Source organism: Chinchilla lanigera, unplaced genomic scaffold (assembly GCF_000276665.1).
Source record: "Chinchilla lanigera isolate Chin_1 unplaced genomic scaffold, ChiLan1.0 scaffold00121, whole genome shotgun sequence".
Lineage (NCBI taxonomy): Eukaryota > Metazoa > Chordata > Mammalia > Rodentia > Chinchillidae > Chinchilla > Chinchilla lanigera.
In genome coordinates, this window is record NW_004955522.1 from 1,086,077 (window position 1) to 1,100,743 (window position 14,667).

Consider the following 14,667-nt stretch of genomic DNA (forward strand, 5'->3'; position numbering starts at 1 on the left):
ACTAGTACAGGCATTATGCAAATCAGGATGGAGACTCCTCAGAGAACCAGAAGTAAAGATACCAGTTGATCTGCTCAACAAATGAATGGATAAAGGAAGGTGGCATATTTATACAATGGAATAGTATTCAGTCATAAAGAACAAAATCACATCATTTCCCGGAAAATGGCTTTAACTCAAGACCCTGATGTTAAGTGAAATAAGCCAAACTCAGAAAAATATCACATTGTCTCTCATAAGCAGAATCTAAAAAACATTATAAAATGTATTTATTTGTTTTACATTTTCCATGGGTGATGTTCCTTATGGTGTGAGGACTTGTTTTTTTATTAACTTTGAGAGCCACAGGCACCTGTAAAAATGTAGCAAACACAAAGTTCTATGGGACAGATAGTGTAGCAAACACAAAGTTCTATGGGACAGATAGTTCTATGGGTGTCAGGAAGAAGCTGCTGCTACTTGCCTACTAAACTGTATTGCCAAAAACCAAGGGTTTCTCCAGCAGTGCAATTCCTCCCTGAAGGGTTTTGGCTGGGTAACTCTGTAATGCAGTACAACTGGCCGGATCTGTGGACCAAGACTATGTCTGCGTCTGTCTCTTTGGTGCTGAAATGTCTGAGATGGTCTGTAAAAACCCAGCCGCTCCAAAACCACGATTCTTATGATACAAGAAATACATAGTCATTACAGGAAATTCCCGAGTTAACCAGAGATATGAGGGGAGAACAAATAGCACATCCACATTCCAGAAAAGGATAATGTCATTAGTATTTGGTTTGCTTCCTTCCAGTCTTTTTTTGTCTTGCGGATGTTCACTATGATTCAATTTATTGCTAAATCAAATCGGACATGAACGCATGCTTTCTGCAGTGTAATTGCCAAGATGGTTGGCCTCTTGTTGTAGTGTTCCTGAAAATGTTTTTAATTTAATGAGTCATTAAGTATGGCTCATTGTGGCATCTCAGTGGAATAGTGAAAAGCTGGCGTCCATGGAGACAGGTAGGAGAGATAGGGAGGGGAGAAACAGGAAATACTTTAGACCAGGACTAAAACAAGAATTTATCCATGGGGGAAGAGAAGGGCCTTATTCTTAAATTCAATGCACAAAGGACTCAACAAGTATTTTGGACTGAAATCCAAGACAGAGTCCAGTTGAACCAATAGATTCTTGTCTCTTGCATTTGAAATCATTCCTCATATTACTATGGTAATAGAATCCCAAATTTTTATCAAGTGACTACTATGTGTCCAGTCCTACACAAATGCTGAAGATACAGTGGTGAATAGATAGCCAGGATGCCTGGGCTTCACGGAGCTTATGTTCAGAGAGGGAACATGCAGGTTGAGATATTGCTAATTGTAATAAGTTCTTGGGAGAAACCAAATTAGGATTTATGTTGGAGATGAGGTAGTGTGGGGAGACGTAATTCCCACAGAGCACAGCTTCTTCATCTTTATTCATTGATGCATCCCTTAGGAGCCTTTTTAGCTGTTTTCTTTTTTCTTATCAATTCATGAAATTGTAATACTGAAATTATAGTACTGTATGTGTGTATTCTGCATGTGTACCTTGCATTATATATTCAAAGAGTAAGATTTTCCATCCCCCAAAATCAGTTTTCACCTCTCTGGGGCAGTAGGATGCCCACGGAGAACACCTGCTGCAGAGTGACTCTAAAGAACCAGGGTTTCTTGGAGAAACCTCCTTTGAGCTGGGACATGAAGAAGGTGGAAAACCGAGAAAGGAATGTTTCAGGCAATAAGACCCTTACCAGCAAAGGAAAGGGCCATCTTGGTGAACTCTGGGTGTCTTGCGGTGAGCCCCAGAGGGATTGGTATCCATACAACTTGACTGGGTCAGCAAGAAAGGGCCAGTGGAAATCTGGGTTGTACTCTCAGTGCCACAGGAGGCTGGGAGAGAGTGAGGGTCAGGAAGTGCCATGTCCTGGTCCCAAGGGCATTCTCCACCAGGGAAGAGGCTGGCATTGCTAGGGTTTGGACTGGAGGTCAGGGTCCACTGAGGGTACCCAGCAGAAGTACACAGGGCCAGCAGTACTGCAACAGGAAACCTGAAGCTGCAGCTTACTTGGCTGAGCCATGGACCATGTGAAGGAAAGTCTTGGACTTGACCTGGAATCTACCCGCATCCTTCCCTCTCCACTCAGTGTTAGTATGAGTTGCATTTGCTCCTGACTGGTCCTGCACTTCTGTCTTGCCCCTTGCCAGAGCTATCCAAGTGGACTCAGTCGTACCTAGCCCAGACCATGATCTACTAGGCTTCCTGTCCCCCCATGAACAACAGTCTCAGACCTCAACGAGGTTGGTCACTTTCCAGCCTGAGTCACACCCCAACACCTCCACCACAGAACAATCACTTCTCTGCCTCTCCATCCTTCCGAGCTGCTCGGGGTTGTGGTCCTTGACCCACCCATGCTTTCACTGTCTCGAGCCTCTTAATAAGCTGCTCCTCTATTTTGAACACCTTTCTTCCTAATTTTTACCAATCTGCTTCCTTCCCATTATTCATGTGTCAGCCTTAATATAACCTATTGGAAGGATGAGACAGGAGGATTATGAGTTCAAGCCCAGCCTAGTCAACTTAACAACTTAGTGAGATCCTGTCTCAAAATAAAAAAAAGTAAGAAAGTGCTGGGGTTGTACCTTAGTGCAGCAAGGCCCAGTACCTCAAGGGTGAACACACACGCAAACACACAAACACAACCTATTCAGAAAAGTCTTCCCTGGAGCTCCAGTGGCACAATTGGTTAGCGCTCGGTACTTATACAGAAAAGCCTTCCCTAACTCCACTTTGTAAAAGGAGACACTTCTCCCTCATCATTCTCTTTCTTTTCCTCCTGGTTGATACTCACCACTCTACTTAGCACTGGTTAAAATCATCAAGTTCTTTGTTGACTTGTGTAGATTCTTGCAACCCTTCCACCAGAATACAAAGCCTGATGAGGAAAGACGTGCACGGTGCTGTGCTGGTTATGGGGTAGATACTTTCTGAGTTCCTGTTACACAAATGAATTAATGTATTCATCAGCACAGGAATAGGGCTAGTTGGATACATTCTAGGTTTAAAGATAACTATTTGTGAGATGAATGAATAAAAGCAATGAATGCACAGCCTTTACTTAAGGAGATACTGGAAGCCACGTGTGGGGGTGCACACCTGTAATCCCAGCTCTTGGGAGGCTGAGAGAGGAGGATCAGGAGTTCAAGGCCAGCCTGTGTTACATGGTGAGTTCAAGATCAGCTTGGACTACATAGTGAGACCCTGTCTCACAAAACCAAAGCAATCAATCAATCAATAAGATATTCTTTTTTTAATTTTCTTATTTTAAAGAGAATAACAAAAAAGAACAATAGCAAAATACCAACAACATAGACAAAAACAAAATAAAACCAAAAATAATACAAATGATACAGGGTTTCAGAACAAAATGATAAGAATTAACAATGGCTGTTATATTACATATTATTTTCTTCACCGAAGTTGCTCAGATTACCAGAAGTAAGAATGTAGGGTTGATCAAATCATTAAAGAGAATAAAAAATAAAAACTAAGCAAAAAACTCACAAACAATACAGAGTTTCACTAGCCAAGATGGTTGGAATTCACCAGTGGTTGTTATATTGCATAATGTTGTCTTCAAATTAGTTGTTCACATTACCAGATATAAGCATGCAAAATTGGTCAAAAAGAAAAAAAAAATTAGGCATGAACTATTCCTTTCAATAAACCACTAGACTTTAGCAGTACAGTTATCCCTACTACCTTTCTCTCTATATATTTTCCTTTCCTTCTTCCTTTCTTTTTCTCCTTTACTTCATCCCAGATGTTCCTTCCTTTGAGCAATTTCTTTCCCTTTCATAATATCTATTGTATGTTCTGAGTTTTACTTACTTTTTCAGATTCTTACACTATGGAGACAATATGATGTTTACACATGTGGGTCCGATTTATTTCACTTATGAGTATTGTCTCTAGTTGCATCCATTTACCTATAAAAGCCTCGAGTTTATATCTTTTTTTATACCTGAGTAATACTCCTTTGTATAAAAATACCACATCTTTTGTACCCATTCTTCAGTCGATGGGCATTTGGGTTGTTTCCAAGATTTAGCTATGACAAATTGTGCTGCTGTAAACATGGATGCACATATATTGCTGTGGCATGATGTTTTTAATTCTTCTGGGAAAATACTCAGAAGGGGAATAGCTGGGTTAAGTGTGACTTTTAATCCTAATTTTGTGATCTCCACACTGATTTCTACAGTGTTTTCACCAATCTACATTCCCACCAGCAGTGGAGAAGGGTACCTTTTTCCCCACAGCCTCTCCAGCATTTGTTATTGGCTGATTTCTTAATGATAGCTATTCTTTCTGGGGTGAGATGGAATCTCAGTGTTGTTTTAATTTGCATTTCTTGAATGACCAATAATGTTGAACATTTTTTCGTATATTTATTCACCATTAGTATTTCTTCATCTGAGAAGTGTGTATTCATTTCACATGCCCATTTTTGGATTGAGTCTTTGAATTTTGGGGGCCTTTTTTCACTTCTTTATATGTTCTAGATACAAGTCTTTGTCTGAGGGGCAGTTGGCTAATTTTTTTCCCAATTCGTGGGTTTTCTTTTTACTCTGTTGGGGATTTCTTTTGATGTGCAAAAACCTTTCAGTAAGATGAGATCCCAGTTGTTGATTCTTTGAAGTATTTCCCATGCAGTTTGGTTTTGTTCATGAACTCTCCACCTACTCCTATGTCTTCAAGATTTTTACCTACTTTCTCTTCTACTAAATTTAGTGTTTCTGTTTAAATATTTAGATCTATGATCCATTTTCACTTTAGGTTAGTGCATGGTAATAAGCATGGTCTAGTTTTAGTCTTCAGCATGGGGAAAGCCAGTTTTTCCAGCCCCACTTATTAAAGATGCTATCTTTCTTCCAGTGAACATATTTGGCCCCTTTGTCAAAGATAAGGTGGGTGAGTGTGTTTCTAGATGTGTCTGCATTTTCTAATCTGTTCCATTGGTCTTCAGGTCTGTTTTTTTGCCAGGTCTGTTTTTCTGCTAGTAAAGTGGTGATTTTCTCACAGTAGCTTTACAGTACAATTTCAAGTAAGGAACTGTGATGCCTCCTACATTTCCTTTGTTGCCCAGGAGTGCTTTTGCTATTCTAGACCTCTTGTGGTTCTGGATGAAGTTTAGGAATTAAATCTTCTCTAAATTTCTTGTAGAATTCTTGTATAATTCAGCAGTGAATCCATCAGGATCTGGGCTTTTTTTGTGTGGGTAAAGTTTTTATTAATTTTCAATTTTCTTGCTGATATTGTTTGTTTTTTGTCTTTTCTTTTTTCTTTTTCTTTTTTTTTTTTTTAGACAGTGTCTTGCTATGCAGTTCAGACCAGCCTGGAGCTCACTTTGTAGTCCAGGCTGGTCTCAAACTCACAATGATTCTCCTACCTCAGCCTCCCAAATGCTGAGATTACAGGCGTGCGCCACCACACCTGGCTTGCTTGCTGATATTGAGTTATTTAGGATTTTTATATCTTCTTCATTCAGCTTTGGTAATTCATATGTATCTAGGAATCTGCCAATTTCCTTTATGTTTTCCATCCTATGAGAGTAAAGATTTTCAAAGTAGGTATTGATGGTCTTCTGAATTTCTACAGGATCTGTAGTGATTTCATCCCTTTCATTCCTTATTGTATGAATTTCAGTTTTTTCTTTACTTTTTTTGATAAGGTTGGCTAGGGGTTTATCAATTTTATTTATTCTTTCAAAGAACCAACTCTTTGACTCATTAATTCTTTGTATTGTTTTCTTAGTCTCCCTTGTGTTAATTTCTGCTCTGATCTGTACAACTTCCTGCCTGCTTTGGGCTTTGGGCTTGACTTGCTTTACTTTTTCTAGAAGCTTGAGGTGCAGCATAAGATTGTTTATTTGTGCTCATTCTGTTTTCCTAATGTGGGAATTCACCACTATAAATTTCCATCTGAGGACTACTTTCATTGCATCCCACAGGTTCCTTTAAGTTTTGTCTGCCTTTTCCTTTGATTGTATGAATTATTTAATTTCTTTTTTAATTTCATCTATGACCCATTGGTTGTTCAGGAGGGTGTTATTTAATTTCCATGTGTTTATGGTATTTTTGCAATTTCTTTTGTTAATAATTTCCAATTTTATTACACTATGGTCTGATAGTATGCATGGGATAGTTTCAATTCTTTTGCATTTACTTAAGCATGTTCTATGTGCTAGTATTTGGTCTATTTTAGAGAACATCCAGTGTGCTGCTGAAAAAAAAAAAATGTGTATTCTGATGTTGTTGGATGGAACACTCGGTAAAGGTCTCAGTCCATTTATTCACAAGATTGGTTTAATTCTGTTATTTCTTTGCTGATTTTTCATCTAGTTGATCTATCTCTTTGTGACGATGGGGTGTTAAAGTCCCCTGTTATGATTGTGTTACTGCTTATTTTATTTTTCATGTCTGTTAAAATTTATCTTATATAATTGACTGCTCCTGTATTTGGTGCATAGATGTTTAGATTGTTATCTCTTCCTCTTGAAGTTTTCCTTCACAAGTATATAGTGACCTTCTTTGTCTCTTTTGATTGTTCTTGGCCTGAAATTCACATTGCCTGCAAACACAGTAGCTACCCTACTTTTTTCTGGGTTTCTGTCTCATGGAGTATTGTTTTCCATCCTTTGATTTCCAGTCTATGAATTTCCTTTTGAGTTAAATGTGTTTCTGATATACAGCATATTATTTGATTTTGTTCTTGATCCATTCTGCCAGTCTGCTTCTTTTCATTGGTGAATTGAAACTGTTTACATTGATGGCTATAACTGGTATGTATTGGCTTATCTTTTTCATGTTATTTTCCTGTTGTTATTTTTTTTGCTCACTCTGTTTAATTGCTTGCTCTGCTCGTTGGTTCCTTTCTGTTGTTATTCTTGAAGTGTTGGTCATTTTCTATCTCTTTGTAGAATATCTTTCAGTACTTTTTGTAGGGTTGGTTTGGTGCTCATGAATTTCTTCAGTTGTTCTTTACCATGGAAGTATTTTATTTCTCCATTAATTTTGAAGGGTAGTTTTTCAGGATACATCAATCTGGGTTAGAAGTTGTTTCCTTTCAGGACCTGAAATGCCTCACTGCACTCTGTTTTTGACTTGATGGTTTGTGTTGAGAAATTTGCTATGATTCTGAGGGGGTTTCCTTTAAAGGTGATCTATTTCTTCTGTCTAAGAGCTTTTATATTTTTTTAAATTTTTATTTATTTTTTTTGGGGGGGGGTTTCCAGTACCAGGAATCGAACTCATGACCTCACACTTGCCATGCAGGTGCTGTGCCACTAAGCTAAATCCCCAGCCCCTGTCTAAGAGCTTTTAATATTCCATTCTTTTGCTGAATTTCTGGAATCTTGATCACTATATGTCCAGGTGTAGATTTATTTTGGTTGTGGCTAATTGGAGTTCTCTCTGCCTCACCTAACTGTATGTCAGATTCTTTTTCCATGCTTGGGAAATTTTCTATTACTTCTGGAAATAGTCTTTTTATGTCATTTATGTTGATGCCTTCTGCTTCATTGACACCTATTAATCTTATATTGTTTTTCTTTGCTTCATCTTGCAGCTGTTGAATTGTTATTTCCTGGTTCCTTGTTATTTTTAAGAAATCCTTCCTTTCATGATCATTAGCTGCAATGCTGTCTTCAGGGTCTGAAAGTCTATCTTCAGCTTCGTTCAAGTGGTTTTGCCAGCTTTTGATGGAATTTTTAATTTCCTGGATATCTGTTTGAATCTGTTTCATACATTCTAATTCTTTCCTATATTGTTCATTCAGGATTTCCATTGTTTTTTCCATGCTCTTCTATTTTCTCATCTGTGTCTTCCTTAGATGTGCTGAGCAATTCTTTCATTATTGTTGTCATTTCTTTTCTTACTGCAAAGATTATTTCTGATCTGATTTCTTCTGTTTTCTAATGGAGTTGTTTCTTTACTTCAGTTGCTATCATTTCAGAAATTCCAGGTGTATGACTTCCAAGCTCTTCTGTGTTGACGTCTCCTGGTCTTGTTCTGGGTGAGGTGGAGGTCTGAGGTTGCATTTTGCTCCTTTGTTTTGTCATTTTTGGAGATCCAGAGGTTCCCTGGAGTCCAGCTTCACTGCCACAATGTTGTGGGAGTGGCAGGATAAGGACCTAAAGGTCCCCGATGCTCAGTGTGGCTCCCATGATGGTGTGTGGGGGCTGCCAATGCCTTGGAAGCTTTCTGGGATTGAGTTGGTCCCACACCAGTCGGGGAGAGGTTGGTGCACAGTTACTGAAGCTTCTGAAGCTGTCTGGGGCTCAACTTATCTTCCCATGCAGGCTTCCCAAAGCTGTCTGTGGTTCAGTCTTGCTTTCATGATGGTGTGGGTGTGGGCCAGTTGTGGTCACCTAGGTTCCCAAAGCTGTCTGGGGTTCATCTTGGCTTCCATGAGGGTGCAGGGGTGGGAAGGTTGTGGTCACCAGAACTCCAGAAACTGTCTGGGACCCAGCCCATTTCCCACACTGGTGGAGGAAGGGTGAGGGCACAGTCATCCATGCTGCTGGAGCTGTCCAGAGTTAAGTTCAGCTCCCATGAGGGTCAGATATTATTCTTTTAAGGTTTTTGTCTGTGTGTTTGTTTTGTTTTTTTTGGCCAGGGTCTTGCTATGTATTTCAGGCTGGCCTTGAACTCACTGTGTAGCCCAGACTGGTCTTGAGCTCAAAGCTGTCCTCCTGCCTCAACCTCCCAAATGCTGGGACTACAGGTGTATGTCACTACACCTTGTTTAAGATATTATACTTTAAGAGAGGGCTTCTCAAAAAAAGTCACAATTTCTCAACCAGGGCTATTGATATTTTGGATTAATTCTTTGTTGGGGATGGAGTCTGGCCTGTGAACTGCAGGAAGTTGAGCAACATCCCTGGCCTCTTCCCATTAGATGCCAGGAGCATACAAATACTGCCAGTTGTAGCCATGAAAAAAATCTTCTCCAGGCACTATCAAATATCCCCTGGGTGGGACAAGGAGTGGGAACCAAATCGCCTCTCATTGAGAACCACTACTTTCACAGAAGTCATGATGGTTAATACAATCACCAGCAACACAAAGGAACTATAAATCATGACAGCAGGCTGGTCCTCCATGGCAGGGAGGTGGACAGCTGCTGCCTGTTTGACAACAAAAACATAGACAGCCACTCCTCAGTGATGCCCTCTGACTTTCTGAGGCTTTTCTATGATATTCACAGACATCTGTTTAAAACTGTGCTTGGGCAAACACAGCTATTTATCAAGCCCACACAGCTCTTCTGGGCTTGCAAAGAGTGTAGTGTTTATTACTTGCAAACCTCGGTGGTAGGATTGTAATGATTTTTCCTCTCCCCTTTGGTAAATGATTGCCCAAAATTGCTTTTCAGACCAGCTCTCTAACTCCATTTATGCAATATGAAGCTCAGGGGGTTAGGAGAAAATTTTCTTGGCCTCTCTGAGGGCTCAAACTAGAGGATTTAATAATATCAGAGACAATTAAGGTTTCTTTTTAGCTCTCTGTCTTTGACTTTATTATAAATTTGATACACAAAGCAGAATGGGGAGACCGCAGCCTCAGGTTCACTTCCAGCTTACATTAAGCTGGGAGAAAAAAGTGAATGTCATGAAAGGTTCTAGGTAGGAATAGTTCACCAACCAAGCAGCTGTAGCTTTCTTGAGCCCCCACTGTATGCCGATACTATTCCAGGATGCTGAGTTTACAGGAGTCATGGACAACTTGCTCCTGCCCTTGAGTTTACAAGAACATTTTTGAAACAAAACTAAAACCTGTAAAACACTTGCAGAATAGCTTAGCAATCAATCATGGGGTGTTGGTCTCAACCACAGCTGGTTTGAACATGAAAGAGAACAAAGCTTAAAAGAATGAATGTTCAGAAGTGGTTTTAAGAATGAAGTAAGGCTTGGTTGGGATTGGAAGGATAGAAATTATTTGGGTGATGTTGGAATCACACACACACACACACACACACACACACACACCAAAAATAATGCTACCAGGAAGGACAGTGTGAACAAAATCACAGAAGTGAGTTAGGACAGATGAGGAAGGGAGAGGACCAGACTAGACAGAAGAGAGAGAATAAGTCTGGTTTGATCCATCAAGACAAATCATGGAAGCCTTGCTGCCGGGCAGAGGACTTGAAGCTGACATTCTGGGTGAGAGGACTGGCATTAGGGAGAGTGGGTTAAGCAGCGAGGTACCACTTTATCCTCTCAGTTCCCTGAGGCCCATCCTGTTCCCAAGGATGCTCATTCTAAGATACACACCCAGACTGAATGGCTGTGGCCTCTGATTGTAATTTCCTGCACTCCTCTGCCACTTAACTGGAAACTCCAGGCTGCTTCAAGAGCTTAATTATTTCTAAAAATCCTCTTAAAGACATTATCTTAGTATTTTAGAATATTATTTACATAAAAGTCTAGGACTCCACTCTCCAATGCACTACTACTAATCACATGAGAATATATAATGAGTTACAATTAGGTCACAGTTAAGATGCAATTCCTTGGTGACACAAGCCACATTTCAAGCCCTGAAACACCCACCTATGTGTAGGTGGAGGCTACTGTATGGACAAGACAGCTACAGAAGAAGGTTTTCATTATTGCAGAGAGTTCTGGGGCTAGTCTATGAGATGATATCAGCCTGAAGAAAGCTGTCTCCTGTAGCATTCTGGCTTTTAGTAAATTGTGCTAATTATGGCCTTGCTTGTACATGTCTCTGTGTTTGGCTGTAGTGAAGGTCACAGCCCAAGGTGACTATTCATTTGATGCCAGTGTACCTAATCTCTAATGTGCTACCTGCTTTTAAACCTCCATGCTAATAGTTGTGGCTTAATTATATTTGTGTCTTTCACTCTAAGCTGCCACAGATCCTAGACTGAGATAAGTTTGTCTAAAGAATAAGTGAAGAGGAAAACATGATGCTGAGCGTAGTAGATCCTGTTCTCTGTCCCAGGACAAGAGGATGATTTTATAAAGGAAGATTAGTGTGAGACTCCAGTGACCAGAAAAGTGGAATGAATAGGAGGCAACACTTCGGGGCAGAGGAGGGTAATGGTCAGGATCTAAAGTAGCTGCAGGCTTTGACTCCAAACCCATGCTGGGAACACACAAGAGGGCAAGACCAAGCATCTGAACAGATCCTCTGACCCATACTGAGAGGTAGAGAACCAAGAAGAATCCACAGGAGCCTGACTTACAGTCATAACTTGGTCTTTGACTTCTTTGGAAACTGTCACATTTGGTACTCAATGTATTTTGATGCAAAAACTCTCCCAGTACTCATCATTTTTTGGTAACTGACAGGCTGCTTGTTGGTTTTCATTGTTAGGTGACTTGCTACTCGTTCTAGCCAAAATAATTTGGTATGTGATGCCTCTTGCAACCAATTGACAATGTGTTGGATTGGGGCTTATTTTGTAAGGGGACCATAATAATACAGGATACATATTTTATATTATTTGTAATAGTCATCCAAAGAATCATATACAAGAGAGTGCAGGAAATCTGTCCAAACACTATAGACCAGGAATCCAGCTGAGGACCTGGATCCCATGCTAATGTCCTGCATGAGTCCAGATGAATATCTAGAGCTCATAACAGTGCCTCCCACGAATCCAACTGGAGGCCCAGAGCCCACGACAATGCCTCATGCAGGCCTGTTTCACGGATCTGTGCTGAGAGGCCCAAAGGTCAGTGGTGGAATCTAGGAAGTCTGTGCCAGCGGGATGAAGGATCTGTGCTAGGGGGCTGACGGATCTCCACTGGAGCCAGAAAGTGATGCTCAAAGTAAGAAACAGCTCTCTCGAAAAGTACCACAGCCATCCTCAGCAACGATGAGGTCCTGAGCTCCTCCACTGGTGAAGACAGCTGAATTTCCATCAGGAAATACAATGCAGCAAGCTTCTCCAGGAAACGGGTAGTGCACCATCTTCCCCTCCAGAGCCAGGAAGCGATGCTCAAGGTGAGAGCCAGAGTTCCCCCAAAGTGAACCAGAGCTATTCTCAGTGCCAACGAGGTCTCGAGGTCCTTGCAGGATGAAAACAGGCAAGTTCATCAAGAAAGCCAGCAAGACAAGCACCTCCGAAAAAACCAACAGGCTTCTTCAGCTTCCAACAGCCTCTTAGTTCCCAAAAGTCTTTCTCTGCTCCCAACAACCTTTACTCAGCTCCCAACAGCCCCACTTCTTCTCCAGTTCTGCTTCTTATACTGCTGTCAATAATCCTCAGATGGGCCTCCCACACCCAGCGCCGTGCTTACTCAGTTCAGCTGAGGGTTATAAGCTGAACACTAGTTGTCAATCCACTACAAGTACCAATGTACCACTGTACTTATGACAGATGACAATTGGACTCATCAAAGATTCAGAGACTCCTTCCCAGGCACAGTTGGGATAGGGAGATGCCCATCAACTGAGAAATGGATACAAAAAGATGTGGTGTTTTTATACAAAGGAGTATTACTCAGCAAAAAAGAAAGATAAACTAGGGAGAGGATTTTTCAAGCACCACCCCAGACAGCAGGTGATGGTGGGCATTGCACTCTGGGCAACGTGGCTTGGAGGCAGGAATGGGGGCATCTTGTCTGGCCAGGAGGCTGTGGCAGCTTTGGAGGCATGCAGGGGAAGGCCAGCTAATCTGGAGGCAGGAGAATGGGACTAAAGACGCAACCCAGAAGCACTGGAAAAGAAAGGACCAAGGAGAATCAAGAGGCAGAGGTGATCAAGGATCTTTTAGTCTGGGACAAAGTGTAAGCATTTTAGTTGGCAGTGACAGAAGATGCTATGAAAGGCTCACTGAGCTTAGATGTGAGCTTGGTATAAATGATCTTGCAGCGTCAGGTGGTGATGTCTACAGGTGGCCCAAACCCACAGCCATATGGAGACTGTTGGACTTCTCATCCAACTCTGTCCAGGGTGAACAGGTCCCCCGAACCAGGTGCCCACAGATGTATAAGAAAAAAGAAAACCAAGAGAGCCAAAATCCTGTGATCAGATGCTAGCAGCCTCTAGGACTGACTGACCCCTGATTACCATCTTCAGTGACCTTTTATTCAGAATCATTCCAGGAGGCAGCAGAGGAATCAGAGGATATCAGCTGTTTTAGCAAGGACAATACAACTGAATTATCATAGGAATGCAACCTGACCAGTAAGCCATCATGTTATCTTCCTTGCTCATATCTCAGCAAAGCATCTAGTATTTTTTTGTTTGTTTGTTTGTTTTTTTGTTTTTCTCCGGTACCGGGAACCGAACTCACGACCTTGTGTTTGCCAGGCAGGTGCTTTGCCACTGAGCTAAATCCCCAGCCCAAAGCATCTAGTATTGATCCTGGGACTTACAATGCTTATGCTAGACTTCCTCCAGAACCCAGCAATCATGGCTTGGTCAGGCCTCAGGCAATACACAAAAGAATAATAAAGAATGTCCTTCTCCACAGGAGACAGCAAGGAAAAGGGCTGGACCACACTGTGCATGACATTTCCAGAGGATTCGTTGGACAGCTAGCACTGTTCTAAGTGCCTCACGGATTAATTCACTTAAACTTTCCACTAACCCAAAGACCAGCTACCATTATCCCCACCTGACAGATCATAGAAATGAGACCTCAGAGAAGTTTAATTGCTCAAAAGCCCTGCTTGTCATTGACGGTGGTGGACATGTGAACCCTGGAGGGAGGCTAATGCACACAACTTGTTGAAAAATGGCAACAGATAAACTCATGGAAGAAAAGATTGAGCAAGATAATTGTACAATTAGCAAACAGCATAGTAGGTTTCTATTTTCCAAGCACTTTGCCAAGCCCTTAACATTAATTAAATCATTTAATCTGAACAATTACCGTGAGTAGTAGCTACTGTTATCATTGCTGCAATACAGATGAGGAGATGGAGGTACCCAGAGATGGATAAAGTGCTGAAGGTCGTACAGCTAGCATGTGGCAGAGCTAGAGTGGAGGTCTAGACAGTGTGGCTCCCAAGCTCATGCTAGGCACTTCGGCTTCCCTATTGCTGAGGGAAAGCCCAGAATCTAGCATCCGTGCCATTCACACAGCAGGCAGAAGACGAGGTGTCCACAGACAGACTGTGCACAAGGGACTGTGGTCCTCTGTTAGGTCAGTAGCAACCCTGGCAGCCAATAGTCAGTATGCCCCTAGAGGAGAAGTCTTGGGGTGGGACCCCAGGGCTGATCCTTCCGAACGCTGTCTCAATAGAATGATGAGGGCAGGTTGGGAGTGCAGAGGATCAGGACGGGAATGTGGGTGGGACAGGCTGATGGCCAGCATGAGCCACCTGCTTGGTGGCACACAGTACAGGTGCTTCGAAGACAGCCAGGAGCACAGAGCCCCGAGCAGGGCTGTTGAGAGAGCGGATTAGTGTTTGCAGAGGTGGCAGTGGGAGGCTGCTAATGAGCACAAGATTTCTTTGGGGAGGAATAAAACTATCTAAAAGTTATGATGCTGATGGTTGCACAACTCTGAATGTACTAGAAACCGTTGAATTGTCCACTTTAAATAGGTGAACGGTGCGGTATGTGAATTATATTCAAATCCAAATTGCAGATATTGTATTAATG

At 41.6% G+C, this 14,667-nt stretch overlaps 1 protein-coding gene across 1 annotated transcript in view; it reads left to right on the forward strand.

The window, feature by feature from the left end:
• The window catches only part of Vat1l (vesicle amine transport 1-like), a 161,135-nt gene that overhangs the window by 84,263 nt on the left and 62,205 nt on the right, over window positions 1-14,667 (forward strand). The gene's annotated exons all lie outside the window — the stretch shown is intronic.